Source organism: Dromaius novaehollandiae, chromosome Z (genome assembly GCF_036370855.1).
Source record: "Dromaius novaehollandiae isolate bDroNov1 chromosome Z, bDroNov1.hap1, whole genome shotgun sequence".
Lineage (NCBI taxonomy): Eukaryota > Metazoa > Chordata > Aves > Casuariiformes > Dromaiidae > Dromaius > Dromaius novaehollandiae.
The window spans coordinates 35,787,044-35,800,277 of record NC_088132.1 but is presented as its reverse complement, the minus strand read 5'-3'; the positions used below and the strand labels follow the sequence as shown (position 1 = coordinate 35,800,277).

At 37.2% G+C, this 13,234-nt stretch overlaps 1 long non-coding RNA gene across 3 annotated transcripts in view; it reads right to left on the bottom strand.

Moving 5' to 3' along the window:
- Positions 1-13,234, bottom strand: part of LOC135325122 (uncharacterized) — a 32,682-nt gene that overhangs the window by 14,735 nt on the left and 4,713 nt on the right. For all 3 annotated transcript variants that reach the window (XR_010386313.1, XR_010386314.1, XR_010386312.1), the window contains exon 2: positions 10,829-10,995. This is a non-coding gene — a long non-coding RNA (uncharacterized LOC135325122). The remainder of the gene's footprint in view (positions 1-10,828; positions 10,996-13,234) is intronic.

Below are 13,234 nucleotides of genomic sequence, written 5' to 3'. Positions count from 1 at the left end.
TTAAGCAAGCATTCATTTTGAAACGAATAAGATGTAAAACAAAACAAAACAAAACAAAAACCCCACAACCCTCCAAACCATGGTATCCTACTTTGGTTGGTTTTGAAAGGACACTGCAAATACCAGAATTCACATATATTAATATGTGAAAGTGGCTGATCTCAGAGCATATTACAACCCATTCTTGTCACTTGCCTGAGTACTAAAACCTGAGTACAATTTTGAGACAACTGTGGTGAGAAATAATGTAAAATTAGCTCTTAGGCAGTAGCAGTGAATGAAATGAATGATCTTCTCATATTAAAGGGAGGAGAAAAATCTTCCAGAACTGAAATTTAATTAATGGGACACTGACGTAAAATATATACTGATTCAGTACATCTGACTGTAGCTGACCCACTGTAAAAAATAAATAAAAAAAATTGTTCAGAGGCCATTAGACTCTTACTAGGTGCCCAAGTATTTAGAAGTATGGAAATGCAATGTGTGCATACAAATAATCTTGTTTATAGTCTCAATCTTGACCATATTTTGGATTTTTTTTGTTGATGTTTTTTGGTTAATAAAACTATTTTGTCTTTTTCCTGCAGTATTACTTTCCTAATTTTTCTCCCATGGATTGCCTGGGCTTTCCAATAGGCAAAATTGCTTGATTCAACAACTATTGAAGCTAATGAAACATTCTACTATCTACAGGGTTATAGAGACACAAAACAATCTTTACCGCCAGGCTAATAAAGATTTCCCATGGTGTGCATTATACCTTTTATTGTTGTATTTATAACTATTGGCAATGTAATTTTGTCTTTTAGTCCTCTGGCTTTCTGATGCTGATATTAGTTAATTTTTTGCTTTAAATAATCTTTTAAAATTTTCTTAGACCTGATAATTTCCAAAATTTCAGTCTTGCATTGTCCTTGACAGAGTGTATTTCCTGTGGTGTTTTCTTGACAGGGTGGTATTGCCATGATTTTTTGAAGATACTATTTGGTTTCCGCCCCCCCCCCATGCTTGAGGTTATGCATTCCTTCTGTGATACTTTTAAGGAGCCTCCATGCTGAGCTGAGTGATTGTAATTACTGAAGTTTTGATGTCATATTGTGTTTTTTTTTTTTTTTTTAGCTCTATCTTTCAAGTACTGTCTCCTTATCAGAAAGCTAATTTTTGGTATTCTTTCTTTCCTCCGGACTGTTCTACTTATTTATAATGTGGGCACTTTTAGAAGACATTCATTGTGATCTTATTGTGCTAGTGTTCAGTGCTGTGATGCCACCTGAACCTGCACTTCTGTAATAAAACATCTATTACAGTATCCCACTAATTTTGTCATATCTCTGCAACAAAAAAAGTCAAATGCCTCTTATTGCCATGTGCTCTAGTGTTCCAGTTTCACATGCACTTATAAGCTTCTGCCTGCTCTTAGATTTTCACACAGACCGTATATGATTTCTGTTTGCTAGGGAATGCATGCCCACGTTGCAGCCACGTGTAGTGCAAGCAGAGCACGTACCTCTGCCCACAGTAAAGGGCACCAAACACTCACTCTTGGCAGATCCCATTCTTAAATGCTTCCTTGAATTGCCACGACATTGGGCACTGTGATGGAGATGCTCCAGCTCTAGTGTCCAAGGAATGCAAGGGGGAAATGTGGAAAGAGCTCAGCTGAGTGCAGCCTTGCTAAGCAGTGGTTGAGCCACCACTCATAGCAGAAGTGGGGAGAAACAAGATTAGGAGGAGATGGAGGGAAAGTATAAATGCTGAGGAAAACAAAAAGATGGCGATGTGGAGATAGTTTGTAACTACCCTTCCAGAGCGCGAGCACCTGACCTCTCTAGCAAAATGTCTCACTTCCCTCCAGCGGTGGCTCATGAAAATAAGCCTGTACTCTATTAGCAAATTTTCATGTCTGATCTTGATTGCATAACCCTAAGGTTGGGGCAACCAGAATAATAGTTGCTAATGAAACGTGGTTTGGGTTCCTTCTGCATGAGCATCATGATGCAGTATGTAACGATGTCATTACCAAAAAAGGTAACGATAATAGTGATCATGGTGTTTTTGGAGGCAGACATTTGGTGAGCTCATTATATTTGCTTTTGATTAGATTAGATTTGGTGAGATCATTAGGGAAAAGGGTGGGGTTTTTTTTGTAGTAAATTTTGTGCTCTCTGCAGAACTGTGCTCTGACTGTTTATTTAAAAATTACTATTTACTATATCATGAGATAAGCTTTTAAAAGTTCTTTCTCGTTATTTGCTGGCTATTAAATTGAGAAAGATGTTTGCTAAAATGTACCTACCTGTTCCATAAACGCTTGAAATTTAGGGCCATTTTGAAAAGTCAGGTCTTAGAGCTGTCACAAGGTAATAAAATGGCTATGCAGATAAGCATATTTCATTGGTTTATGGATACAAAATCCCCTGAAGAGAATAACAAATCACCATAATGTTTCCTAATGCTGAATCTGAAAGATATGAAAAGTCATAGGGAGGCAGAGAACATCCTACCAAGTACACCTTGGGGAAGTTTGCATGCTGTTTATTCCAGCTAATACAGAATACACCTTGCTCAGGATGCTCAGAACTCTGTTGTTATTGTGGCTACTTTTGCTCTAACAGCAGAATATGGAAAATAAAATAGCGCTCTAAGTGCTAAACGTTTTTTCCCACTATTCTTTTGGAGATAGCAAAATCGCTCGTATGTCTATGTTTCTCTGTTTTTGGATAATGTTTATTTTAGAAAAAGAAATGGTGTATTGTCCTGGGATACAATGTACCGATACTGTCTTATATCACGGGGTCATTTTGGAATACATTTCCTATGAAATAACACAAGATAAATATGTTGCATAGTTAGCTGTTATGCTTACAAAAGTTTGAAAGTCATGAGAGTTTTCTTGTCTGGGATCGGGACCAAAATCTATGTCAACAAATTTCCATAAGGATTGCTGGATACCTTTTTTTAAGTCCTAAATAGTTGTGTTTTTTTTTAAAGCCAAAGAAACCAATTCTTTTTAAGAACTATTGTTTCTAATGTGCTGTTGATGAAGAAAAGCATGAGGAAATACTGAAAAGCAACTGAACTGTGCTGAAAGAGCCTCCTGTTGAACAGAATCGTTCATCAATTCCAACAGTAGCAGAAAGTAAATGGAAACGTGACCTGAATCAGCAACTGAAGAAAGAGCAGAAGTTAAGCCTGTTAGAAATGCTTCTGTCAGATATTTGGCATAGTTTGGCCCTTATATTATATGTCTAAAATGCTGTAGGTATGTTCTCAAAATAATAATAATAATAATAATAATAAAGCTGTAGTAGACATTAAAGCAATTCTTCTTGAAGAAGCAATAGAAGCTTAATAGAAACCATCTGTTAAGATGCTCAGACTCAAGAGGCCATTGTTTGAGCTGGTTATTTTGATCTTTTTCTGTGATTTTTTTTTAACAACAAATTCTCTGCAAAAACACTCTATTTAAATAAGCTCTAAATAAGAATTTCTACCTCTTCCCCTTTTAGGGGAGAAAAACTTTCCCCACACTGTAATTTGATTTACTTTATAGCTGCTTATATGCCATCTCATTCATGGCAATAACCTCCTCTTGGAACCATTTGCCATCTTATTTTTAAAGAAGTCTTATGGTAAAGCTTTCTTGTGAGCATAACAGTAAGCTGAAGTACGTAATTAATGTCTCATAATAGTCAGCTTCTTCTTCCTTCTTCTTTTACATTGAGCTATACAGTCTGCTCTGTGCGATGTAGGTGGGAGTGAGATACACTCAGAAGTCGGTAATGCGACAGAGCCTGTCTCTGCAGTGCTTGATAAATAAAATGTTTTCATCAAAGAAAAACACTAGTAAAGCAACTCTTCTACTTTCACCACACACTTAGCTTTGTACTTTGCTTCATTTAGAGGGCATCTCTGTGCATAGCACTGCAGTGTAGGACAGAGTCATCCAAGACAGTTTTAAATTAGCTGGTTTCAGTTCTGCTAGCGACAGAGTTGGAGAAGCTAGAAAATTTAGCACAGGTAAAATGCCAGAATGTTTTCTTTTTTTATGCAGGTTTTGCATTTGGGCCGTTTCGCACAAGGCAATTTTGTGCTGCCCTGATTCCTAGCGATGCCAGAACAGGCTGGTGTAAAGCTGACCTGGGTAGGTCTACACGAGCTGTAGTCACGGCAGTATAGATGTACGTACGCAGTAAATCAAACTGTGGATAAGGAAGCAGTCCTAGTGACTGAGGAACTTGGATAATAGCATGCTCTTTACACTTAGCTTTGAAAATAGGACAGCAAGTTATTCTTTATTGCGTAACATTATTTATGAGCTTGCATCCATTACAGCACTTCCATTTTAAGATACTGCTGTTTAAAGCAGGCTCTAATTTGATATCAAAAATAACATTCAAAGCAAAAGCTAATGTTTTATAGATCATCATTAACCTAGATGTTGTGCTTCGAGTGACACGCAATATATGTATGTCATTTCTAGTTCATGTTAGTGTATCTTGATTTTTGTGTAGGTAGATGGTGAAATTCTTGCAAAGTTCACTTGAGTAAATATGTAGCTGTAGAGCTCCCTCTAGCAGAGTTTAGTTCTTCACATTCATTTTATCCTGTGTGTCTCCTGAAATGGTTGTACAACTGCTTTTCTTTTGTTTTCTTAAAAAGTGGTGTTTCACATAGGTGTTTTTTTTTCAGCAGCCAGAACTATATATTCTGGGCATCAAACTTATTTTGAAAGCTATCTATATTATACGGGCATATTATTTTCATCACAGATCTGAAAGAGGAGAAATACTATTTCTGTCTTGAAAAGATGTGAAAAGATGTCTGAAAATCTCTTCAAAATTGCAGTCACCTGTACCCTCTAGTGAACATATCACCCCTGCTCAAAAAAGGTGACAGCTACAATATTACCACTAAAAAAGTCAGATAATTCTTTTTTGGAATTGGTAAATAGGTAACTGGTAAATTGGGAAGGTACGTTAATTTGAGAAACATGTGTTCATTTTTTTTCCCTATAAAAGCTGGTCTTATATAAAACTAAGTAGATTTAACAAAATAATAACTTCATTTTTACTAAGCTGAAAATGCGTTAATCTCACCATGAAACTTGATTGTAGCACGGTTTTCATTAAGTGATATCAGTTTTACTCTTTTAATAAGTTTTTAACTTATCTTGATTATATTCATCCTTTTTATTATTTATATTGATTGAAACATATTTAATATGAAGCAGCATTTTTTTACAACTGCTACTTGTTTGCTGCTGTATTTTATTTCATGTGTAATAAAAACACATTTATTTTCTTAGTGAGACATATTTTTAAGGATATCTTCTATTGAAAATGTAAAAGAAATCAAACAAATAATGAAAGGGTGATAAAGGCATCATGATCACCAAAGTCATCCAAAGGCTCTGTGGAATAGAAACTAAATATTGTCATTAATATGTGACGGCCTCCATTATGAACTATAAAGTCACATAGCTCATGTTCGAACATGAAATCAGAAGATGGGATTTTTTTTCTTCAAGATTGAGCCCCAGAAGGCCTAGAGCTTTAGTACCTACTGTTTGTCTACTATGACTGGCAGATTCATCTGTCGAAAAACAAAGATGGCATTCGTTTTTGTTAAACAGCGTAAACTACTGATAGATGTTAGGGAATCAATGTAAATTACTGATAGGCATTATGAATTTTAAATCAGTCATTTAAAAGCTGAAACTGGGCTTCACGTTATTTGGATCAGTTATTTAATGGATGCTTCTTCTTTAATATGAACGCTGCTTTAGAAGAGAATTTGCGGAAGTTTGACTAGTGAAATGCCTCAGAATACTGTGCTTTTTGCAAAGCTCTAGAGGTTCCCAAAATGGGACCAAAACTTGAGCAGGCTTCGAGCTGAGAGCTGGTATGTCAGCAAGCCACTGAAGGAACCTGGCAGCTTCGTAACCATTAAAGGGAAAATGATGTTCTCTCTCTCTCTCTCTTTTTTTTTTCCTTTCTCCTTTTTAAGTTGTCTCCTCATTCATTCATCAGCTTTGCTTGTATTTATGAATCACAGTTCTCAACAGAAGAGACACTTGGTTTGGCGTACTGGCAAGTATTCAAGAAAGGAAGAAAAGTAGGGAAAAATTACGATGTGTTAACATGGGCAAAGTGACACTTTGCTGCCAGGCAGATATGAACTGTACTTTAGTGCTGATTCAATAAAAGTAGCTGATCTTCCATGTACTAAGGAGTGAACAGTTTGCTACAAAATGGTTTGGAGTGCAGAAAAGGGGCGGGGGGGGGGGGGGATTTTACCCTCTAAGTATGTTATTTTGAAGGAGGCAGTGGTCCTTCTCACTAGCTTTTTTCACAGGCCAAAAGGGAAAACGGGAGGAACAACTTGCTCATTTGGCTCATTTCTACTACAGAGATGGCCATTTCATAGGTCAGGAGGGACAGTTAGAGGAAGAGCTTGCTTATTTGGCTAATTTCCACATAATTTCCTGCAATCAAACCATATCCCTGTTTGCTTTTGCTGTGTCTTCCTCTGCTTTTTTCTCTAAAAGTCAGACTAAATGAGAATATCAACTGTATGATCCTCTAAGCATGCAAGAACATGTGTGTTTCTTGGGTATCAAAGCTGGAAGGACTCTAATCTTCATGACCTGAGGCTAGAAAGGAATAAAAAGTTATCTACCTTTATATGAATATCAACTGTAAAATAGATAATATCAATTATGCTTTTAAATATGCTCTCAAGTATCACTGATAGCTACTATATTGCACATATACTATAAACAAACATATTTACCTTCCTTCTGGCTAGCATTGAACTAAGCCTGTATGCAGGTTTCTAAATTCGTATTTCTTCTGAACAGCCATTGGTTTAAAGTTGAATTTAAGATTTTGGTTTGGAGTAAATGGCATGAGCCCTCCCTGTATAACTTACTGCCTTCCCAACCTCTGTAGCCATAGCTGCAGTCACAAGAGGCCATTTATCCTGGAACACCCTTCTTTATAGCTATGAAGGAGGAAGCTATTAGCCAGGCATCCTCTGCAAAGCACCTCACTCTTAGAACTTTCTCTCCCCTTTCATCTGTAATAAACTGAATTTGTTAACTGATAGGTTGTATTATAAAGCTTTCCCCCCCTTCTTCATTGCTTTGCAAAAATATTTTATTTGGCTCCTTGTAATATTAGAGAAACTTTTCCAGAAGAGATGTCTTTATTTCCAAAGATCAAAGGAAGTCATTAGGCTAATATCTGCAGACTGATGGATGAGGGGATAAAAGTACAAGTACTGTACAAAGAAATTTCACTACATTAAGAAGAAAACTATAGGTGCTGCTCTGGCACCCACTTGCAGATACCGAATACAGGTTTCCTGAAGCAAAAAATATCATTAACTGGTCTGTATTCTGCAAATGGTTACCTTTCCTAGCTAATTGGAAGATGAAAACATTTATTCCAGCTTTAAAAAAAGGAGCACAGGCAAAATACACACAATAGTTGGATTTAAAATAATCTCCCTTTAAGGCCATCTTCGGAGAATATTTATGGACAACTTCACTTGTACAACAGATTAGGCTAGTTTCAAGTCACACAGTTCACACTTGCACAGAGGTCTCGCATTCTCCTCTGAGCAGCTATAACGCTGTCTGATTTTGTTGTTACATCTGTCTCTGCTTCTAAGAATAAGATATCTAATTGAGTTTATGTCCTGTTGCACCATTATTTTGTTGTGTGAAGCTTGAGAAGCATAACTGAGGTGCTTCACTTATCTGTGAGACCTCCCATGACTTTCTTTATGAGCTGAATGCTCATATTCTGATTCCAAAAGCAGAGCAGAGTCCAAAACATCTCTAGTGGAAGTAGAGGCTGGAGCAAGGCCTTCAAAACCCACACGGTAGTTGTTGCTCTCTCTTATTCAGAAATGGTGAGGCTTCAGCGAGAAGCTGGTTTGGGTAGCTGCCATTTCCAGAAGGATGGGGGCCAGTTTGAGAGTTTCCATAGGAGAGCAGCAGTGCTCGTCAGAGGTCTAGAAAACAAGAGTCAAGAATCATGACCCATGAGAAAAGCTTGCGAGAATTTGTTTGGTCTAGAACGGGAAGGCCCCAGGGAGCAGTGATACATGTGCAGAATGCTGCTGTTGGAAAGGGGACACAAAGCAAATGTTCTTCACACCTATAGCTAAAAAGGTAATCGCCTGACAGTGCAAAAAAAAAAAAAAAAAAAAAAAAAAAAAAAAAAAAAGCATAGATCAGTACCATGGAAAGACAGATTTTCTAATAGTTGTGATAGTTTAATGCCAGTATTGATACCACTTGGAGAGCAGGCATTCTCCATCACAGAGATTTTAATCTCCTGATGGATTTCATAAGCACCTGTCAGATGAGACATTGGTATTATGACTATTTCTTGGGCAGGAAGATGGAGAAATGGCCTGCCTGGTCTTATTTTTTTAGGATTACATGATGTCAAGAGGTGAGTGAGAGGGAAGCTCTGCAGTATGCTGACCCTGCCTTTCCCAATCTGATGAACAACTGTAATTCAGCTTCTGCAGGAAGGGAGAAGGGAAACAGCTCAGCCTTTCTTTGTGACATTTTTCTACCTTTTTACACTTCCTTGAGCGTGTGAGATACTGGAAAGTAAGCTAATGGTCAGAACTGATTTGTATTGTTTTTTTTTCTCCCCGTAGGTGTGTTCAAAGGCTCTGGCTAGTCAGAGGACGTATGGAAAGAAATCAGAGCCAGGAAAAGCTGCATAGAAATCAGGTCTCTGTGGATCCCTGGTAGAATTGTTGTTTTTATGTGTGTGAGCTTATTTCCACCTTATGAATGTACCTCTCACATGAATTCTTCTATGGAGGAAGAGCTGGATGTCTCCAAGGAGAGACATCCCTTAAAAAGCGAGACCCTAAATATTTGTGTATAGGGAAGACAATATTTCACTGAAAAAAATGTCCAGCTGGATAGCTTAAAAAGTTGCTGGTGACACGCAACTAAGAGTTCAGGTCCAGGCCTAAATCAGTAACGACCAAGAGCGAGTGGCAGTCAAATGATCACACATTTATTCACACCTGGGAGTACATTTTGTGGTTAGATGTATCTATGAAAAATAGTCACTTGTCGAGTGCCTTGTCAAGTCAGCTACCACCCCTACTGGTATGCTTCTAGTTCCCGGTCCTCTCCTTTTTTTCATGTTAAAATTAAGGTAAAAGGAAGGGTGTGTGTGTGTGTGCGTGTGTGTGCAGAGAAGCTTGCACATTTAGAAAATGATTAAATGACCTTAAATTTTCCTTTTACCACTGCCCTTCCCATGTGGCTTTCAACAAATCACTTGACTATGTCTTTGTTCTCTATTCCACTAAAATGAAGATAAAAATATGCTTTCCTATCTTACAGGCATATGAGTAGAATAAAATACTGAGAACTGTAAAAGGCTATGATAGTAGAGCTATAAAGCTATGGGTTGAGCACCACATAATTTGATTTGTAATAAGCCATTATGTCGATGGCCTCTCAGAAATATTTGTTAATAATTAATCGTGACAGGATTGTCATCCTTCCTGTTGTTTAGGCATATATTTATGCTACCAGCCCCAGGTACTATAATTTATATAATTTATTTTGACTAGTTAAACAATCTGTTTCCTTCATATTGGTTGTGAAACAGTCTTATATTGCTGTCTCTGTGTGCAGGTAAAACCCTTGGTCTACCAGCTCTCACACTGGCAGAAAAAGCAGGAGCAATCATGGATGAACCAGAGTTACATCAGTTGGTTCAGAAAAGATGTTTGAAAGCAATCCCAAGGTTTTCTGATGATACATACTAGTTTCCATTTTCCTGGAAGACACAGCTTTTTTGAATAAATCGCCCCACTCCAGTGGAGGTCTTTGAGCACTCCGGTGACTGGCGCTTCCTGGCTTTGGTTCACGATGATGGTCGCTCAGCTTATCAGTCTGTTTATGTCTACTGACCTCACTTAAGCACACCAGCTTCTGTGCTTTTATTCTCACCTATCTCAGCATAACTGGAGGGAGAGGAAGGAGGAGATGGGAACTGCGAAGCAAAACCAAGAACATCTCTCATGGCACCAGTATTTTCTTTTCCACTTTGACTCAAGCGAAAGGTTTGAGGGGGGGAAAAGAAAAAGAGTAGCTTGGAAACCCTTTAGCCATGTGTTCGTGGCTTTTTGCCTATTTAAGAGTATTGCACAACCTGTGTTTTATGTTCTGTCACCTCGATTTCTTTATATTTTAGCTGGTCTCCTGGTGCCACTGTTTGCCATTGGCCCGCCTTCAAAGCGAGCGCCTGTGGGCAGTGCTCCTACAGCGTGTAACATACCGTACGCTTTGACAACTCATGTGGTCTTAATGGGTTTCCCAGTTACAGAGGCTAAAAGAGCAAGGCAGCCTGTTCTGCAGGCTACCACATAGCAGTTCTCATGAATAAATCCCTTAGATAGGAAAAAATAAATCATTTCTACAGTGTTTGTTTTTTATCTGGTAGGTATAATGAAATCTTTCTCTCCTGCGGCAGGGGAAAGTGCAAATAGGATATCCGCAAAGTCATTTAAATGAATAATGACTTGGAGGCTAGCTAACTTCATTTCTATAAGCCTCATGGTCTCTTCAGTGTTTGCAGCTAGATGACAAATTGAAGAAGGATGTCCAAAAATCAGTGATTATCTTTGTTCACCTACCCTATTGCATGTTTGCTTTAAAGCTATATGGAAAGAAATATGGACGTCAGCAAACAAGGCTGTTTATAAGTCTTGCCTTACAGAACAGCAAGGAAATGAAATTTGCCGCATGGACCACTTCCTTTGATTTACTTACAGCTTTTGGAGTTATATCCTGTCTTCATCCGCTCTTGTTTTCCTTGACTTTGTTATCTTGATCAGCCTTCAATCACCTCTATAGCAGTGCCTCCTGATCCTGCATCTGCTCTCTTCCCTCTTGCCTTCTTTTTCTATGTGTATGTTAATAGTGTAATATATGTTAATCTGTAAAATAAGAACAGTAATATATCTATAGCGATATCCTGACAACTATAGAGCAATTTAACTACCAGAATATCTAAAACCCACTGACTTTCCTAACCCTTTCTTGGAGCCATGGTTCACATCCTACAAGATTTCCCTTTCATATTTCTCATTTACATATTATCATTTCCATTCTCGTATTCTTAGTTTTTATTTTGAAGTTTATATGCTTTCAAATTATTCTATTGGCAAAAAATGCTGGTTTTTTTTTTCTCAGAAGCAGTGTAAGTACATTATGACTGTACTAGTCAACTGTTTAAACTGAATATATGTTAGGCAAAGGTATTTTCAGCTCACTGTAGTTCTTAACATGATTGCCCCATTTCCCCTGTCTAGAATTAGGATAAGTTCAGAAACAGACTGGTTGCCTAATGGGGTTGGATTGGGTGTGGACTATTGAATCCTTCCTCTCAAACTCTTATTAGTTTAAATATAGCCGATGTTTACATAGCGTTCACTAATAATCTAATCTGTTTGTCAATTTTTCTGCTTTGACTGTAAATGCCGTATATTTTTGAAGCGGTCCCAGATGTTTGTAGTTCCTGCCAAATGCTTTCAATGGCTCTATGGTTTGCCCTTCTGTCTGCTGTCCCCACATCCTTTTAATGTGGGGACAAGCGGGTGGGGAGAAAATGAAGTAACCTGCTGAAGTTCCCCGACTTTGTTTCTGATACAAATTAGAAACGGTTACAAAGTCTTTAAATACTAACGTTACGGTCCCTAATGGGATGAGAATAATTTCCTAGTGGGGAGCAGAACTCTATTTTTCCACCTTTTTTGATCATTTGAAATTCCTTTGATCTCCTAACGTGCTCTTATGGTTTGGCAGAGGGGTTAGTTTCACTGTCTTTATTTCAGAGAAAGGCTTCCCTCTGCTAAGAGAATTCAGAACTATCAAGCTACTGTCAAAATATTCTCCTCTGTTACTGCTCAGGCAGCACATAAAGCAAGAGAGCAGGGCTAAGAATTTGTCTCCTTATATATAAATGATAATGCAATTAATCCACTTTTTTCTCCCCAACAGTTAATGGTTAATGCAGTGTGCACATATGCATTTACAAATTATAACACACTCGTAAGCAGCATTTATTTCTAGGACAAGAATAGTTTGAGACACACTTATTTCATTATTTTTAAATGTAATCATCAAGAAGAACCATGCAGTGTGTCAACTAATAGTGTGAAAGTATTCTCTGTAAGCACTTTGTGCTATAGCATCTCTTCTGTGCCCTGCAATAGCAATCACTATTTACAGCTTTTGATGGTTAAATCATACATGGTGTTAAATATAGGCAAGTTTTATAAAGACCGGACGCACGTATAAAGACTTATCACACATATAATATGACAACAATTTTAAGTTTATACACATTGGCCTCAAAAGGATTATTCACTTGGGTAAATTAATTCACGTAAATGAAGGAAATTTTGGGGCCTTAATTTTTACCTAGAGGGCCTTAATTTTTAACAAAGTCTAATTCAAAATGCACTCTCAAGAGTTCTTAAAGATTAGTGCTCTTACCTACTTTGCCTTTCAAAGGATACAGTTTTGAAATTATGAAGGACAATATTCTGAAGAATAGACTAATAATTTTTACTATTTCCAAATATTATTTTTATTATGCAGATGTATCATGCTTTCTATCATTTTTCTACCTGAATTTTTAAAATAGAGTAAATTATTTCTGAAACAAAGCAAGTGCATTTTTACTGTCAACAAAAATAATTATTTTAAGAGATCCCCAATGTCCCACACTGTCTTACATTACTATTTTTGTCTTTTCTCTGCCTGAAGATAGAACTTTTCAGCTAGAATTTTGCATTTGTTTTAATGTTTGTTTGTGGTTCTCAGCTATTTACTGAAATGCAAATTAAGCATTTCTTTACCATCTAATCTGGAAGAAACTCATTCTGTTGCATACTCTTAAAAATTCAGCAAGTACACTTTCTTATTTGATTTAAGTTGTTTAAATTTGAAGAGAAGCTGGGAATTTTAATGGAGAGGAAAGGATCTCTTTTTGTCAAGGAAGAAATCAAGGAGAGCTTTGAAATCTTTAATGGACAAAAGAAACCAATGCCCACAGGCAGTGTTTTGAAGTTGGGGGAGAGAATCTGTGTTCAGACTGGTTTTTTAATATATTTTATTGTTTCTTATGTTTGTTTAATTTTCTTTCTATATTCAAAAGGGAGAGGTCAGATT